The sequence below is a fragment of the Sceloporus occidentalis genome, unplaced genomic scaffold (genome assembly GCF_023333645.1).
Source record: "Sceloporus occidentalis isolate IW3139 unplaced genomic scaffold, rSceOcc1.0.p SCAF_2, whole genome shotgun sequence".
NCBI lineage: Eukaryota > Metazoa > Chordata > Lepidosauria > Squamata > Phrynosomatidae > Sceloporus > Sceloporus occidentalis.
Genome location: NW_028316982.1, coordinates 231,890,761 through 231,905,779, shown reverse-complemented (window position 1 = coordinate 231,905,779; position 15,019 = coordinate 231,890,761). Strand labels below are relative to the sequence as shown.

Below are 15,019 nucleotides of genomic sequence, written 5' to 3'. Positions count from 1 at the left end.
ATAATATAATACCTTCTGGCCTCCCACAAAGCTAATCTGCTGGCGATGGAAGAGACAGCAAACAGCCCAACTCAGTCCAGCCATGCAAAGATAAACCTCTTCTATAATGATGACACAGCAGTGACCCGCTGTCTGCCTAACGGGATTTTGACCAAGTAGATATGGCAAAACATTTTGCTGAGGAATATAAGAAGGACCCTGACCAGAGCTATGGAGTATGATTGCCATCTTCAAGAAACTCCTCTGCCTCAAACACAGAGATAGATGTGTTTGAACCAGAACAAATAGTTTAATGGGAGAAGCTCCTAATGGTGCAATGTGATAGCAGCCATACTGCCATGCCAACTTACTTAGTAGTGATGGGCGACTTCAACTACCCTGATATTTGCTGGAAGTCAAACTCAGCAAAATCCTCAAGGTCTAGCAAATTCCTCACTTGCCTGGAAGACAATTTCATGGTCCAAAAGGTGGAAGAGGCAACAAGGTGGTCAGCTATTTTAGATCTGATCCTAACCAACAAGGATGACATGGTCAGTGGGGTGCAAGTGGTGGGATCCTTAGGTGAAAGTGACCAACAGAAAGGAGAAGCCAGGCAGAGTCAGACACGCATTCTAGACTTTAGGAGAGCAGATTTCAGTAAACTTAGAGAAGTATTGAGGGTGATCCCATGGTCAGAAATACTAAAAGAGAAGGGAGTTCAGGACAGATGGCAGTTTCTCAAAAGGGAAATACTGAAGGCACAATTTCAAACAGTTCCAGTGAGAAAGAAAAACAGGAGGTGTCTCAAGAAACCAGGATGGATGACTAAGGAACTTTCAACTGAGCTAAGTTTGAAACGGAACATGTATAAGAAATGGAAAAATGGGGAAATCACCAAAGAGGAATTCAAAGAAATAGCAGGCATGTGTAGGGGTAAAGTCAGAAAAGCTAAAGCGCAGAATGAACTCAGGCTTGCTAGAGAAGTTAAAAAGAATAAAAAGGGCTTTTTTGGATATGTCCGCAACAAAAGGAAGAAGGAGGAAACGGTAGGGCCACTGCCTGGAGAAGATGGCAAAATGCTAACAGAAGACAGAGAAAAGGCAGAATTACTCAACACCTTCTTTGCCTCAGTCTTCTCAGAAAAGGAAAAGGGAACTCAACCTGAAGATAATGGAGCAGAGGACAGAATAGGGGAATTTCAGCACAGAATAAGTAGAGGAATACCTTGTTAATCTAAATGAATTTAAGTCACCAGGACCAGAAGAACTACATCCAAGGGTACTAAAAGAACTGGCAAATGTAATATCGGAGCCATTGGCAATAATCTTTGAAAACTCCTGGAGAACAGAAGTCCCAGCAGACTGGCGAAGGGCAAACGTTGTCCTCATCTTCAAAAAGGGGGGAAAAGAGGATCCAAACAATTATCGTCCAGTTAGTCTGACATCTATACCAGGAAAGATTCTAGAGCAGATCATTAAACAGAGAGTCTGTGAACATCTAGAACATGCCAGACAAATCTGATCTCTTTCTTTGATAAAATTACCAGCTTGGTGGATGAAGGGAAAGCTGTGGATATAGTATATCTGGATTTCAGTAAGGCCTTTGGCAAGGTTTCCCATGACATTCTTGCAAACAAGCTTGTAAAATATGGGCTAGACAAGGCAACTGTTACATGGATTTGTATTGGTTGACCGGCCAAACCCAAAGGGTGCTCAACAATGGCACCTTTTCATCCTGGAGAGAAGTGACCAGTGGGGTCCCACAGGGCTCTGTCCTGGGGCCAGTGCTATTCAACATCTTTATCAATGACTTGGAAGAAAGAATTGGGGGCATAATTATCAAATTTGCAGATGACACCAAATTAGGAGGAATAGCTAATACTCCAGAGGGCAGGATCAACATTCAAAATGACCTGAATAGACTAGAAAGCTGGGCCAAAGCTAACAAAATGAAATTCAACACAGAGAAATGTAAGGTACTGCACTTAGGGCAGAAAGACGCACAGATATAGGATGGGGGACACCTGGCTGGATGAAACTACATGTGAAAGGGATCTGGGAGTCCAAGTAGATGACAAGTTGAACATGAGTGAACAGTGCGATGCAGCAGCTAAAAAGGCCAATGCAATTTTAGGCTGCATCAATAAAAGTATAGTGTCTAGATCAAGGGAAGTAATAGTGCCACTCTATTCTGCTCTTGTCAGGCCCCACCTGGAATATTGTGTCCAGTTCTGGGCACCACAATTCAAAAAGGACATTGAGAAACTGGAGCCATGTGTCCAAAGGAGGGCAACTAAAATGGTTAAAGGTCTGGAAACCTTGCCCTATGAGGAACAACTCAGGGAGCTGGGGATGTTTAGCCTGGAGAAGAGAAGGTTAAGAGGTGATATGATAGCCCTGTTTAAATATTTGGAAGGATGTCATATTGAGGTGGGAGCAAGTTTGTTTTCAGTTGCTCCAGAGACTAGAACACGGAACAATGGATGCAAACTGCAGGAAAAGAGATTCCACCTCAACATTAGGAGGAACTTCCTGACAGTAAGGGCTGTTCAACAGTGGAACACACTCCCTCGGAGTGTAGTGGAGTCTCCTTCCTTGGAGGTCTTCAAACAGAGGCTGTATGGCCATCTGTCGGGGATGCTTTGATTGTGATTTCCTGCATGGCAGGGGGTTGGACTGGATAGCCCTTGCAGTCTCTTCCAACTCTATGATTCTATTATTCTACTTGTTTGAAATGTAAAGAAGTGTGCTAAGCTGGGTGCTGAATTAACCCACTCAAACTCTTTGGGTTATAATGGAGCCATCTTGCATGCTTTGGCAGTTCACTATGCTCTCCAAGGGGAATTGGATCAGGATGAGTTCCTGGAGCTCAATGGCCATGTGGAGAATGTGGAAATTGATGCCCAAATGCTGAGCTATGAGGAATTAACCTTTTCAAGGACCTAATAAATAAGATTTTTAAAAATTCTGGAGAACAGCAGTGTGCCCAAATTGGACACAGTGTTACAGTCAGGCAATTGCATTGCAGCTCTGCGTTCTGGCCCTATTGTCATCTGCTCTTTCCTGAGCTGTATGGGATTTCATCCTGATATCCCTAAAGACTACAACAGACTGCGACTGACCATTAGCTACTACATCTCACTGGGTGGGGACACAAACACATTGCAACTCTGTCTAGGGGAATTTCAGGGGCACATTGTGGGGAAGAGTAGGTGCACCAAAGTTGGAGCTGAGAATTGTATGAGATAGAGAAAAGCTGGCTGATACCTTGTGTGATTTGTACACTCAAGCAGGTCTGAGCCACTAATGGGAGAAATGATCAGATCTTTGTTTAACTCTGCTGGCAGCATAATTTGGTAGTAAATCAACATTAATCTCATAGCTCTGAAGTATCATTCTAACTATAGATACCCAGGAGCTTGGGAAGTTAGAAGATCATTGCTCTAAGAAGCATTTTTTGGGGGGAGCCTGCAATCACTCATGGTCATCACTTTCAACCAGTAAAAAGCAAGAGCAATATGTATACCAGCTTGAAAGGCAACTTGACCTGTTTCTGTTCTAAAAAAGTAAACAGGGGTACGTACTTTTTAGCAACAGCCATCAGGGATATCAGGAATGTATTCTGAACAGTTTTCAAATTCGAGACACTGTTATACCCCCAGATTTCAGCACCATATAACAAGTGAGGAAAATTTTTTCTAGTTTCTAGTACCATTTTATTCTGCTTTGGTCAGACTTTACCTGGAATACTGTGTCTAGCTCTGGGCACCACATTCAAAAAGGACATTGAGAGACTGGAGTGTGTCCAAAGGAGGGCAACTAAAATGGTGAAGGGCCTGGACACCATGTCCTATGAGGAAAGACTCAGGGTGCTGGGGGTGTTTAGCCTGGAAAAGAGAAGGTTAAGGGGTGATATGATAGCCCTGTTTAAATACTTGAAGGGATGTCATATTGAGGAGGGAGCCAGCTTGTTTTTTGCTGCTCCAGAGACTAAGACTCAGAGCAATGTATGCAAGCTGCATGAAAAGAGATTCCACCTCAACATTAGGAGGAACTTCCTGACAGTCAGGGCTGTCCAACAGTGGAACACACTCCTTCCTCCGAATGTAGTGGAGTCTCCTTCCTTAGAGGTCTTTAAACAGAGGCTGGATGGCCGTCTGTCACTGGGGATGCTTTGACTGAGAGTTCCTGCATGGCAGAATGGGGTTGGACTGGATGGCCCTGGCAGTCTCTTCCAAGTCTATGATTCTATATGCTTTGACTGTGATTTCCTGCATGGCAGAAGGGGGGAGGCTTGGGCTGGATGGCCCTTGAGGGATCCCTTCCAAATCTTCTATGAGCCTCTTATCCAGTCATGGTGAAGCCCACAGTGCTTCAGTGTGGTGAAGTCTCTTTATGTGGAAGGTTTTTAAAACAATGACATTTGTGCTTTTATGTACTCCTATAAGGCAAAAAGGGGTTGGCCCTTGTGTGTGTGTGTCTTCCAAATCCATGGTGTTTTATGTGGGGTGGGTAAAGAACCCATGGCTATGGAGATATATATATATATGTGTGTGCGGACTGAACAGAGGGGCCTAATGCAGCAGAGAGAAATAACGGTCCGTCGCCAAGCAGCACCAAGAGGCAGGTGCTGAAGAAGACCCGCCCAATCGCCTGAGGAGGAGAGTGAAGGAGCGGGATGGACGAGACCACCGTTAAGAGAGGGGGGAGAGCTTCCTCGCATGCGCGCGCCCCCCCTCCTGTACTGAGTCTCGAGGGAAGCTCCCCCCCTGTCTTAACGGTGGTCTCGTCCGCCTTGCTCCTTAACACCCCGCCTCCACAAGGAAAGCAGCCAATCAAGTGGAGAAGCCCTAGAAGGATGGAGGAGTGGGAGAGTCTGGGAGCTGGCGCAGCCAGGACCAGAGCAGAGGGGAAGCTGAAGGGCCTGGGAGCTGGTGAGTGAGTGACTTAGGTGGGAAGCCCCCCCTTCTCTTCTCCCCTTCCTTTCCTCCTGGGGAGGACCTCCTTCCCCGCCCCCCGTCCTCCATTTCAGCCTTCTCCCCAGGGAGGACCGAGAAGCATGTTTTTTTGTTACACACATCGATGGGGAGTTCCTGCATGGCTTTGATTGGGAGTTCCTGCATGGCAGAATGGGACTGGGCTGGATCAGGGCCCTTGTGGACCCTTCGCACTCTGGGATTCTACATTATTATGAGTGCTTTGAGCTTTGGGTTGGCCATCTCCTCCCTCTTCCCTTGACTAGCCTCCATTTTGTGGTGCCTTATTTTATATATATATATATATATCTATATATATATATCTATCTATCTATTTATATATATATATATATATATATATATGAGATTGAGATCCTATATATTTTATCATCCTTTGCGGTGAGGACACCTGGTGGCCCCTAATCTTATAAGATAGATAGATAGATAGATAGATATCCTATATATCTTTTCCTATAGATATGTAGGTGATATATCCTATGTCTCTTTTCCAAAAGAAGATAAGATATATCCTAGATATCCCATATATCTTATCTTTCTTTGCGGTGAGGACATCTGGTGGCACCTTCTCTTATACATAAGAAAGAAATAGAAAGAAAGAAAGAAAGATAGATAGATAGATAGATATAGAGAGATATATCCTACATATCTTATACTGTAGATATATAGATACATATATATTCTATGTATCTTATTCAAAGGAAGATAAGATATATCCTTTATATCCTATATATCCCATATATCTTATCTTCCTTTGCGGTGAGGACATCTGGTTGCACCTTCTCTTATATATAAGATAGATAGATAGATATAGAGAGATATATCCTATATATCTTATACTATAGATTTATAGATAGATATATATTCTCTATATATTTTATCCAAAGGAAAATAAGATATATCTTATACTGCATATCTTCCTTTGTGGTGACGGCATCTGGTGGCGCCTTATCTTATATATTTTATAAGGTAGATATAGGAAGACATATCCTATATATCTTTTCCTATAGATATATAGATGATATATCCTATGTATCTTATCCAAAGGAAGATAAGATATATCCTTTATATCCTATATATCCCATATATCTTATCTTCCTTTGCAGTGAGGACATCTGGTTGCCATGCCCTAAGGAGACCCTGTCACGGGTTTCTTTTTCTCTGGGCAAGATTGGTTTGGATTTGGTTTTCCATGTCCTTCCCCTGAGGCTGAGAGAGTGTGACCTGGCCCATGGTCCCCCAGTGGCTGAAACCAGAGGGCTGGGTGGCAAAGGCCTCATCTCAGACCTCAGAGAAGGAGGATTTTGACGCAGAGGTGCCTGGAGATAACATGGCTGTGTGTGTCACACAGCTGCAGAAGGAGTGATTTTGAGTCTGCCTTGCAGCACTATTGGTTGAAATTGCACTTGCTTAGAACACCAGAGTGTTTTTTTAATCATTAGTTTCCCCCTTCATTTATAATAATACGTAATAATAATGGGGTGACCTGGTGTCATCACTGCAAAGGAGAACAAGGCACCAAAAGATGGAGGACATTCCAGAAGAATGGAGGACAGGACCAAATAAAAGCTAGAAACATTCCTAGAAATGTAAATCCATGCTTCTCAGTCATGCTCTAAATGGAGGACATTTTACGATTCCTCCTGGACAGAAGGATAAAATATAGTATCCCGAGAAAGGAGGACTTCTGGTCACCCTGAATAATAATGGTAATAATAATCATGAGGATGATAATAATAACAACAACAGTACTCTTTATTTCTTCCATGGCAAGGTGGTGCCTCCTTCTCCAATTTGTGCTTTCCCCTCTTCCATTTTCAGTGGTGACAGGATATGAGGCAGCTTGTTGTTTTTTCTTCTTGTCAATGTACATTTAGTAAGAGCTCTGGATATTTAAAATCATTAACATTTCAGTACTTGAAAGTGCACACATGAGCAGCACATAGCATATTAGACCTTTTTTTTCCAGGAGGGAGATCTGATTATGTGAACATAAATCTTTGCTGGAAGAACAACTGGGTCTTAAATCTATATATTTGATCACTCTATCTTTATCAGTCTTTATATATCCTGAGAACAGCCATATAGCAAATCCAGTGACATCAAAAATCCACCAAGCCGTGATACCTTTATGGGGCCAACCAAAATGCACAATATACATGCTGCAAGTTTTCAAAGCTCCACTGGCCTCTTCATCAGGCAAGATGTTAAAAACCATACAGGAAGGGGGGAAATGAAGATGTTAGTCCTAGGCCTGCATTTTGCTGTTTTTGATCTTAGTTCACATGGCATGAGGGGGTATCTCTTGCAGGCCAACACCTCCTCTTCTTGGCTATGTGGGCTACTGGGAGATTCTCAAAAGCCATGGAAATTTAACATCTATTTGCATCACAAAGAGATGCTTCATTTGAATTCCACTTTGTCTCTATCCTTTGTGAGGCCATGGACCCCTTTGTTATCCTGAGGTAAGCTTTGGACAAGCTTCCCCCAAGTGTTCCCACCCTTTTGAGGTGAGGCATTTGGCAGTCAGAGGGAGTCTCCTATAGAAATCTCACTTTGCAGAGGTTTTCCTGATGCTGGCTTATTGTGTGTCAATTTTCTTTCGCCTTCTTTAGTTGAGTTATTTATTTACTCTCTTTCTCCAAATCCTGGGATTTGGAATGGAGCAGCCACCTTGGGAGCAGCCACAGGGAAGGTCCTCTCTGTGTTGTTCATTTTACATTTCCAGATACTGTTTGTTTTAATGTTGTTGTTGTTCTGTGCCTTCAGGTGACCATAAAGCGAACCTATCGTGGGGCTTTCTTTGCAAGATTTCTTCAGAGGGAGTTTGCCATTGAATTAGACATTACTTATTCCATGTACAAGTGCGCCCGCGTCATATGCGGGTGTGCTATACGCAGGTTTGAGGATACGCTCAAACCTGTGGAGAGCTGTGTGGGGCTCAAGGGATGGCATGTCTCATGGTGTGTGTGCCCATGGCGCGCCTGCGCCGCCGTGCTGCTGCCACATGCACGAGCCCCATTCAGTTGAATGGGGCTTGAGCATATGCGTTTTTGGGCTTACGCGGGGGGGGGGGGGAGATCCGGAACAGAACCCCCATGTAAGCCAAGGGTGCACTGTACATTGATTCCGTGTACTCTTAGGGGCTGTGCACATTAGCCATAAAGGCCGGCCCGTGGACAGACTTGGGGTATGGCATCCACATGACACATGCCCCGACTCCGTACCCAGGGTGGCGTGACACCGCACCCAGCTCCATCCGTCAAAGGAGTGCCTTAGTAGTAATAATAATAATAATAATATTTTTTATTTATATTTCCCGCCTCTCCCTGCCGATCGAGATGGGATTACATCAATAAAACTACACAATACTGTATAAAAATATAGTCAATAAAATGCTAACATTAGTACAATAAAATAGCTAGACCATCGTCTAAAGCTGCGGCGCTGTGGCATTGTGCCCTGTCTAATCCCATAGCTCTTATCATAGACATAATATAGTATAGGCATCTTGCTTAGGCATTACATGATCGTAGGCAAAGTATACATTCTGTCTCTTATAAGGAACGTCTCTCAGACTTATAAGGCCCTTGGTACTCATAGGACGTTGCATTGATAAAGAAGCAACATCTTACCTAGTTATAAATTTTAAAGGTTATAAAGTTTATACTTATAAAGGTTAAAGTTACTCCTTAGACATGATTGTCTAGTCATGTATGACTGTAGGAAGCAGTGCTGATGTCCATTACTATGTCAAAAAGCCGGCATTGTCGGATTCTGTGGGTCATGTAGCCAGCATGATTGCACAGAACGCTGTTACTAACCCCCTGAGTGTGTGATCGTCAGAGTCAGTGTCGTAACTGCTAAGCATAATATATCTCACATGACAGCTCTAGAGGAATTTATATACCTGTGAACATACTGTTCTCTGAGATCTCTATATTTCAGGGGTAGGCAACCTTTTTGAGCCGGGGGCCGGGTTGCTGTTCCTCAGACAACTGGGGGGCCGAAGCCAAAAAATAAATAATTAAAAAAAATTTAAAAATTTAAATATATAAATAAACCAGGACAAATGTAGGACAAAATTTTCAAATGGAAGACATTTTTAAAAAAAAAAATGGAGGACACACGAAAAAATTTGCTGATTTTTTAAAAAATGTTAATATAAATGCATGTTTCTGAGGCTTCTATGGACAATTGCCCCCCAAAGGCCCCAGCGGCAATCGGCGGCAGGACCGGGCTGGGGCCGGTCCCAAGGCCTTGCCGGGCCGCATCCAGCCCGCGGGCCGGAGGTTGCCTACCCCTGCTATATTTCATTAATGTAGCATAGCTATTTGGTTGTTGTAGTGTGCCTTCAAGTCATTTCCGACTTTTGGCGACCCTAAGGCAAACCTATCACGAGTTGTGTTTTTTTTTTGTGGCAAGTTTGGTTCAGAGTAGGTTGCACTTTCATCTTTGACCTTCCTTATTAACTGTTACAATTCCTGAATGTCTTCTGCTAAAAGTATGCTGTTGTCTACATATCTTAGGTTATTAATGTTGCTTCCTCCTGTCTTCACTCCTCCTTTTTCTGATTCTAATTATGCTTTTCTTATGATATTTTCAGCATATAAGTTAAACAAGTAAGGTGATAGGATGCAGCCTTGCCTGACCCCTTTGTCTATTGGGAACCATTCTGTTTCCCCAAATTCTGTTCTGACGGTGGCCTCTTGTCCTTGGCACAGTTTCCTCATCAGGAATATCAGATGTAGTGGCACGCCCATGTCTTTGAGTGCATTCCATAGCTTTTCGTGATCTATACAATCAAATGCTTAGCTGTAGTCTATAAAACACATGCCGATTCTTTTTGGGAATTCTTTGGTGTGCTCCATTAGTCATTGCATGTTTGCAATGTGGTCCCCCTTCCTTTTCTGAATCCTGTTTGCACTTCTGGAATTTCTCTCTCCATGTATGGTTGGAGTTTATGCTGCAGAAATTTGAGCATTATAAAGCTTAATAATAATAATAATAATAATAATAATAATAATAATTAGTGCTATTATCCTATAGTTGCAGCAGTCTTTTGTATCTCCTTTCTTGTGGATTGGTATGTATATCAAGCGTTTCCAGTCTGTTGGCCACCACTTTGTTTTCCATATTTGTTGGCATATTTCAATTAGCACTAAAGTTGCATCTGTGTGTAGGCACTGTAGCAGGTTCAATTGGGATATCATCTTTTCCCGGTGCTTTATTTTTTCTCATTTCCTTTATTGCAGATTCCACTTCACTTCTTAGATGTGGGGTTCGTCTTCATATGACTCCTCATTCCAAATATCATTCATTCCCTCATCTCTTTTGTATAACTCTTCTGTGTATTGCCGCCAGGGTCACCCACAGGGAACAAAAATGAAGGGATAAAGTGATGCAGTGACTTAGCAACCTTGCGAGCCTGATAGCTGAACCAGGACTTTGAACCCAATCCTGAAAGCATAGAACAGCATGGTGTAATGGTTTGAGTGTTGGACTGTGACTCTGTAGACTAGGGTTTGAATCCCTATTTAGTAAACCTGGGCAAGTTACACTCTCTCAGCCTTAGAGATAGGCAGGCAAGCCCCCTCTAAACAAATTGTACTAAGAAGACCCAGTGATAGGGTCACCTAAGGGCTGTTCGAAGTTGAAAAGTTGAACACAATACACAGACCTAAGGTTCTATAGAGACTCTCTTTTCCTTGAGTTTACCCTTTTCTTGGCTGGCTTCCTGACATGCAAATCATTTTGGTACAGTTGCTGAAATTTCCAAATGGCTTGATAGCTTTTATGAGCTTCTGTGAGCGTTCCGTTATTGCAAAAATTAAATTTAAAATCAATCTGGATCTATTTGAAGATCTTTGGGTGCCTGAAATAGTTCAACAATGTTTTATGGGATTCTGTTTAATAGTGTCCTTATTGCTTTTTGTTGTGTGCCTTCAAGTTGTTTCTGACTTATGCGCACTCTAAAGCAAACCTATCATGGGGTTGGTTTTCTTGCCAAGATTTGTTCAGAGGATGTTTGCCATGTCAGGGCTTGCACAATTGGGTCAGCCATTGGGTTTACATGGCTGATAAGCTTTGAACCTGGTCTGCAGAATCATAGAGCAGTGCTCAGATCGCTGCACCATGCTGGTTTGCTTAATAGTAGTGGCAACAAAATGACCCCCCCCCCCCCCACTCTTCCTCTTTGCTCTAAATTAGGTTGCTGACATGAAAAATGCATAAGACAATAAAGAATGTTATTTTTGTATGGAAAAACTGTGAATGGCTTTCAGAACAAATTCCCCTAGGGGCAAAATTCTGTTGTTCTAAGCATGCATTTTTTGTATCAGCGCAGTGGAAGCATTGCTGTGCTGCTTTGTATTTCTAGGCACATAGTAGTGAATAGCCTGCAGTGTCTTTTGTGTTCACAATATTTTTTGGTTAACACCTACCAATATGTAGATAGTACTAAAGTGGTTGAAAGCCAATGTGGTGTAGTGGCTTGCACGCTGGACTACAACTCTGGAGACCAGGGTTCAAATCCTTGCTGAACCATGGAAATCCACTGAGTGACCTTGAGCAAGTCACACACTCTCAGCCTCAGAGGAAGGCAAAGGCAAATCCTCTCTGAAAACACCATGCTAAGTTCCACTTGAAAGCGCTTGTTGTTTGCAAGACTGCTGAGTCAAGTTACATCCTTATAATGGAAAAATTCACTTAACTTGCATAAGAAATGGGAAGAATGCTTGTAAAACATCTTGAGGAACAAAGATTGAGAATCACTGCTTTAAATGGAGAAAATATATTTTGTACATAATGATTGCATAATATCCAGCATATACTCCTCTCTCACAAGAGGTATTTTACAACCCATTTCTACAAACCATCCGTCAGTGCACTCTTTTCTTGTTCTTTGGTTAGTCTCATAAAATGTTATGCTTTCTTCAGGCTCAATTAGAGCTCTTCTTCCTTTGAGCTCTGGCTTATCAATTATGAGTGGCATGTGGTTTTAGTTACAATCACTCTCACTACAACCAAACTTTGGTTTTGTTTATTATGTTATCTGAATGTGAGCACTTTATCTTCTTTTGTTTATTTTGTCTCACAACAAACCAAAGAAACACACCATGAAATTTTTTCCTGTTTGTTGGGAGAGAAGCAAACCCACAAAAGTCAAAAGCTTGGGTCCATATTTGCATGAGACAATAAATAAAGCTCCATTCTTTCTTGAGCTACTTCAGTTACAAGCAGGAGCAAACTGGGCAGCATGAAGCAGTGGACTGCTTGTAACTGGGTTTACACAGTTCCTTGGCTTATTGCACTATCCAATCCCACTAGATGTGTCTTCCTTGAGTAGAGATATCATATTGTCTACTAGCAGGGGTAGGCAACCTGCGGCCCGCGGGCCGGATGCGGCCCGGCGAGGCCTTGGGACCGGCCCCAACCCGGTCCTGCCGCCGATTGCCACCGGGGCCTTTGGGGAGCAATTGTCTATAGAAGCCTCAGAAACATGCATTTATATTAACATTTTTTTAAAAAATAAGCAAATTTTTTCGCGTGTCCTCAATTTTTTTTAAAAAAAGTGTCTTCCATTTGAAAATTTTGTCCTACATTTGTCCTGGTTTATTTATATATTAATTTTTTTAAAAAAATATTTAATTATTTGTTTTTCGGCTTCGGCCCCCCAGTTGTCTGAGGGACAGCAACCCGGCCCCCGGTTCAAAAAGATTGCCTACCCCTGGTCTGCTAGTATTTTTTGTGGCATAGATGTATCCAATGAATCAACCCAGGCAGTTTTGTATGTGTGATTTGTACAATAGATCAAATAGGATTTCCATGGGTACAAATTTGGTATGAATTGATGCAGTCAGATTCTCAAAACCATCTCAGTGACTGTACATACAGTATGAATGCAATCTGATCTCGCCTGTAGAGTTGGATCTTCATTTCTGCTTGCTTTTAGAAACCTACTCACTAGATGGGTGAGCAGAGTTTTGTTTTGTTTTTGTTTTTTATAAAGAGTCTATGGCTCTGAGATGACATTTTCCCTTTTGGGATCAGAGAACCATATCCTTTCAAATGGCGCACACTGAGAACTTTTCTTTTAGTATTTGAAAACTTGAGACTGGTGTTTAGTATCAATTTGGGACTGGCCAACAGGGATGTTAGCATTGAAGATTGCCCATCATTGTTCTAAAATAAATTATTTACATTCCGACTATGATCCAGAGGTGGGCAATATGAGTCAGGACACTACAGACTTCAGTTGAGCATTTAAAGCCAGCACAGTGTAGTGGTCTGAGCATTGGATTATGACTCTGGGGACCAGGGTTTAAATCCCCACTGGGCTATGGAAACCCACTGCGTGGCCTTGGACAAACCACATTCTCACAGCCTCAGAGGAAGGGCAAACTCTGAACATCTCTTACCAGTAAAACTCCATGGTAGGTTTGCTTTAGGGCTGTCATAAATCAGAAACTACTTGAAGGCATACAACAATGAAATTTTCCTTCATGTAATGCCAAACTGCATTACAGATGAAGCTTGAACTCTCCCTGGAAGCCAAGATGATTAAATTGAGGCTGTTGTACTTCGGCACATCATCAGAAGACAATAATGCTAGGAAAGGTAAAAGGCAGTAGAAAGAGAGGAGGACTGCATGGCAGATGGTTACACTCAATAAGGGAGGCCATGGGCCTGAATCAGAACAGTGAAAGATAAGAAGGCTTGGAGATGTCTCATCCACAGGGATACCATGGGTTGAGGTTGACTCAAGGGTGGCTGATCACAACAAATGTCAAATTTCTGGCATTACAGTAACTTAAAACCTCAGCTGATCATTTAGAAATATAGTTTAGGGAGCCAGAGAAAAGGAACAAGCAAATTTCCCAAAGGAATACGAACACAGCAAACATGAGTTCTAGGTGTAAATGATTTTCAGTGTCTCACTTTCTGCAGTGATAGAAATTTTGAGAGTAAAGGAAAATTTCCGGGGGGGGGGGGAATTCTTATTTGTGGGATAATTGCCCTCATTTTGCCCTGCCCCCAGTAGCTATACCACAGTGAACATAGAGAAACTGGAGAAAGCTTGCTGCAGCCTGAGGGGTTTGCTTTAGCTATTCACTCAGCCTTATGATGGCATACTCAGAAAGTAGGTCATGATGTTAGAGCTCAGAGAGCCAGTAGGGAGATGTTCCAATGTTTGGTCTTAAATATATATCAGGCCTTCTATCATTTGAGTCTCAACATAGAGTAGGTGCTGTTTGTTTTGATGAAGAAGAGAAAGGCCAGCCTCATTTCAAACAACAGAAACCAACAGAGCAGGTATTTTTGGCCACTGTCTTTTTTCCCTTCCAGAGTAGGCACTATTCATCCCTACAGCAGAAAGCATGTTATTCTGGGATACCCTGAGTGCTTGCTTTTTGTTTAATTATCCAAGGGAAATGGTCCAATTTTATATGGCAAGTCTTTTCCTCCATTTTAAAATTTATTTTCACATCTGTCTTCTCTTTATAATGGGGAATCATTTTTCAGTATGTCTGATAATCTCTGTAATCCCTTTATATAATCCATGTAATAGCTCACATGGAGTCTTTTTGCACTGCAGGATATTTACAAGATTTAAAAGCAGTAGCTACATGGAGAATCAATATAATCAGCGAGACAAAAGTGTGACAGAGGTTTATGTGTGCTTGTGAGGTGGATGAATGGGATGTATGATTGTGAGGTATGGTGCTTGTGTGGAATGTATATGTTTCCATGCTTGAGGTAGTGGTGGTGTGATACTGATATTGAGACAGAGACCATAGAATCCCACAGTCAGCATGGCTAGTGGCTGTGGTTTGCTCTGATAGGTTTGCATATTGATGATCAGACCCCAACTTCTGTTTTGTATTCAGGTTATTGGGCACATTACTTGTCTTTTAGCCTCAGCAGTTTGCTTTTTTGTGGAATAAGTATTTCATATCTAGCTATGTTCAGGTAGAAGCTGTGTAGAAGAAATAAAATGAGTTTTCTTGTATTTGTGTCAGAAAGACCTGCTTCCAACGGAAGAAA

At 42.2% G+C, this 15,019-nt stretch overlaps 1 pseudogene; it reads left to right on the top strand.

Moving 5' to 3' along the window:
* The first annotated feature begins 161 nt into the window (after window positions 1-161).
* LOC149319784 (ADP-ribosylhydrolase ARH3-like) lies at window positions 162-3,190 on the top strand (annotated as a pseudogene).
* Window positions 3,191-15,019: the final 11,829 nt, after the last annotated feature.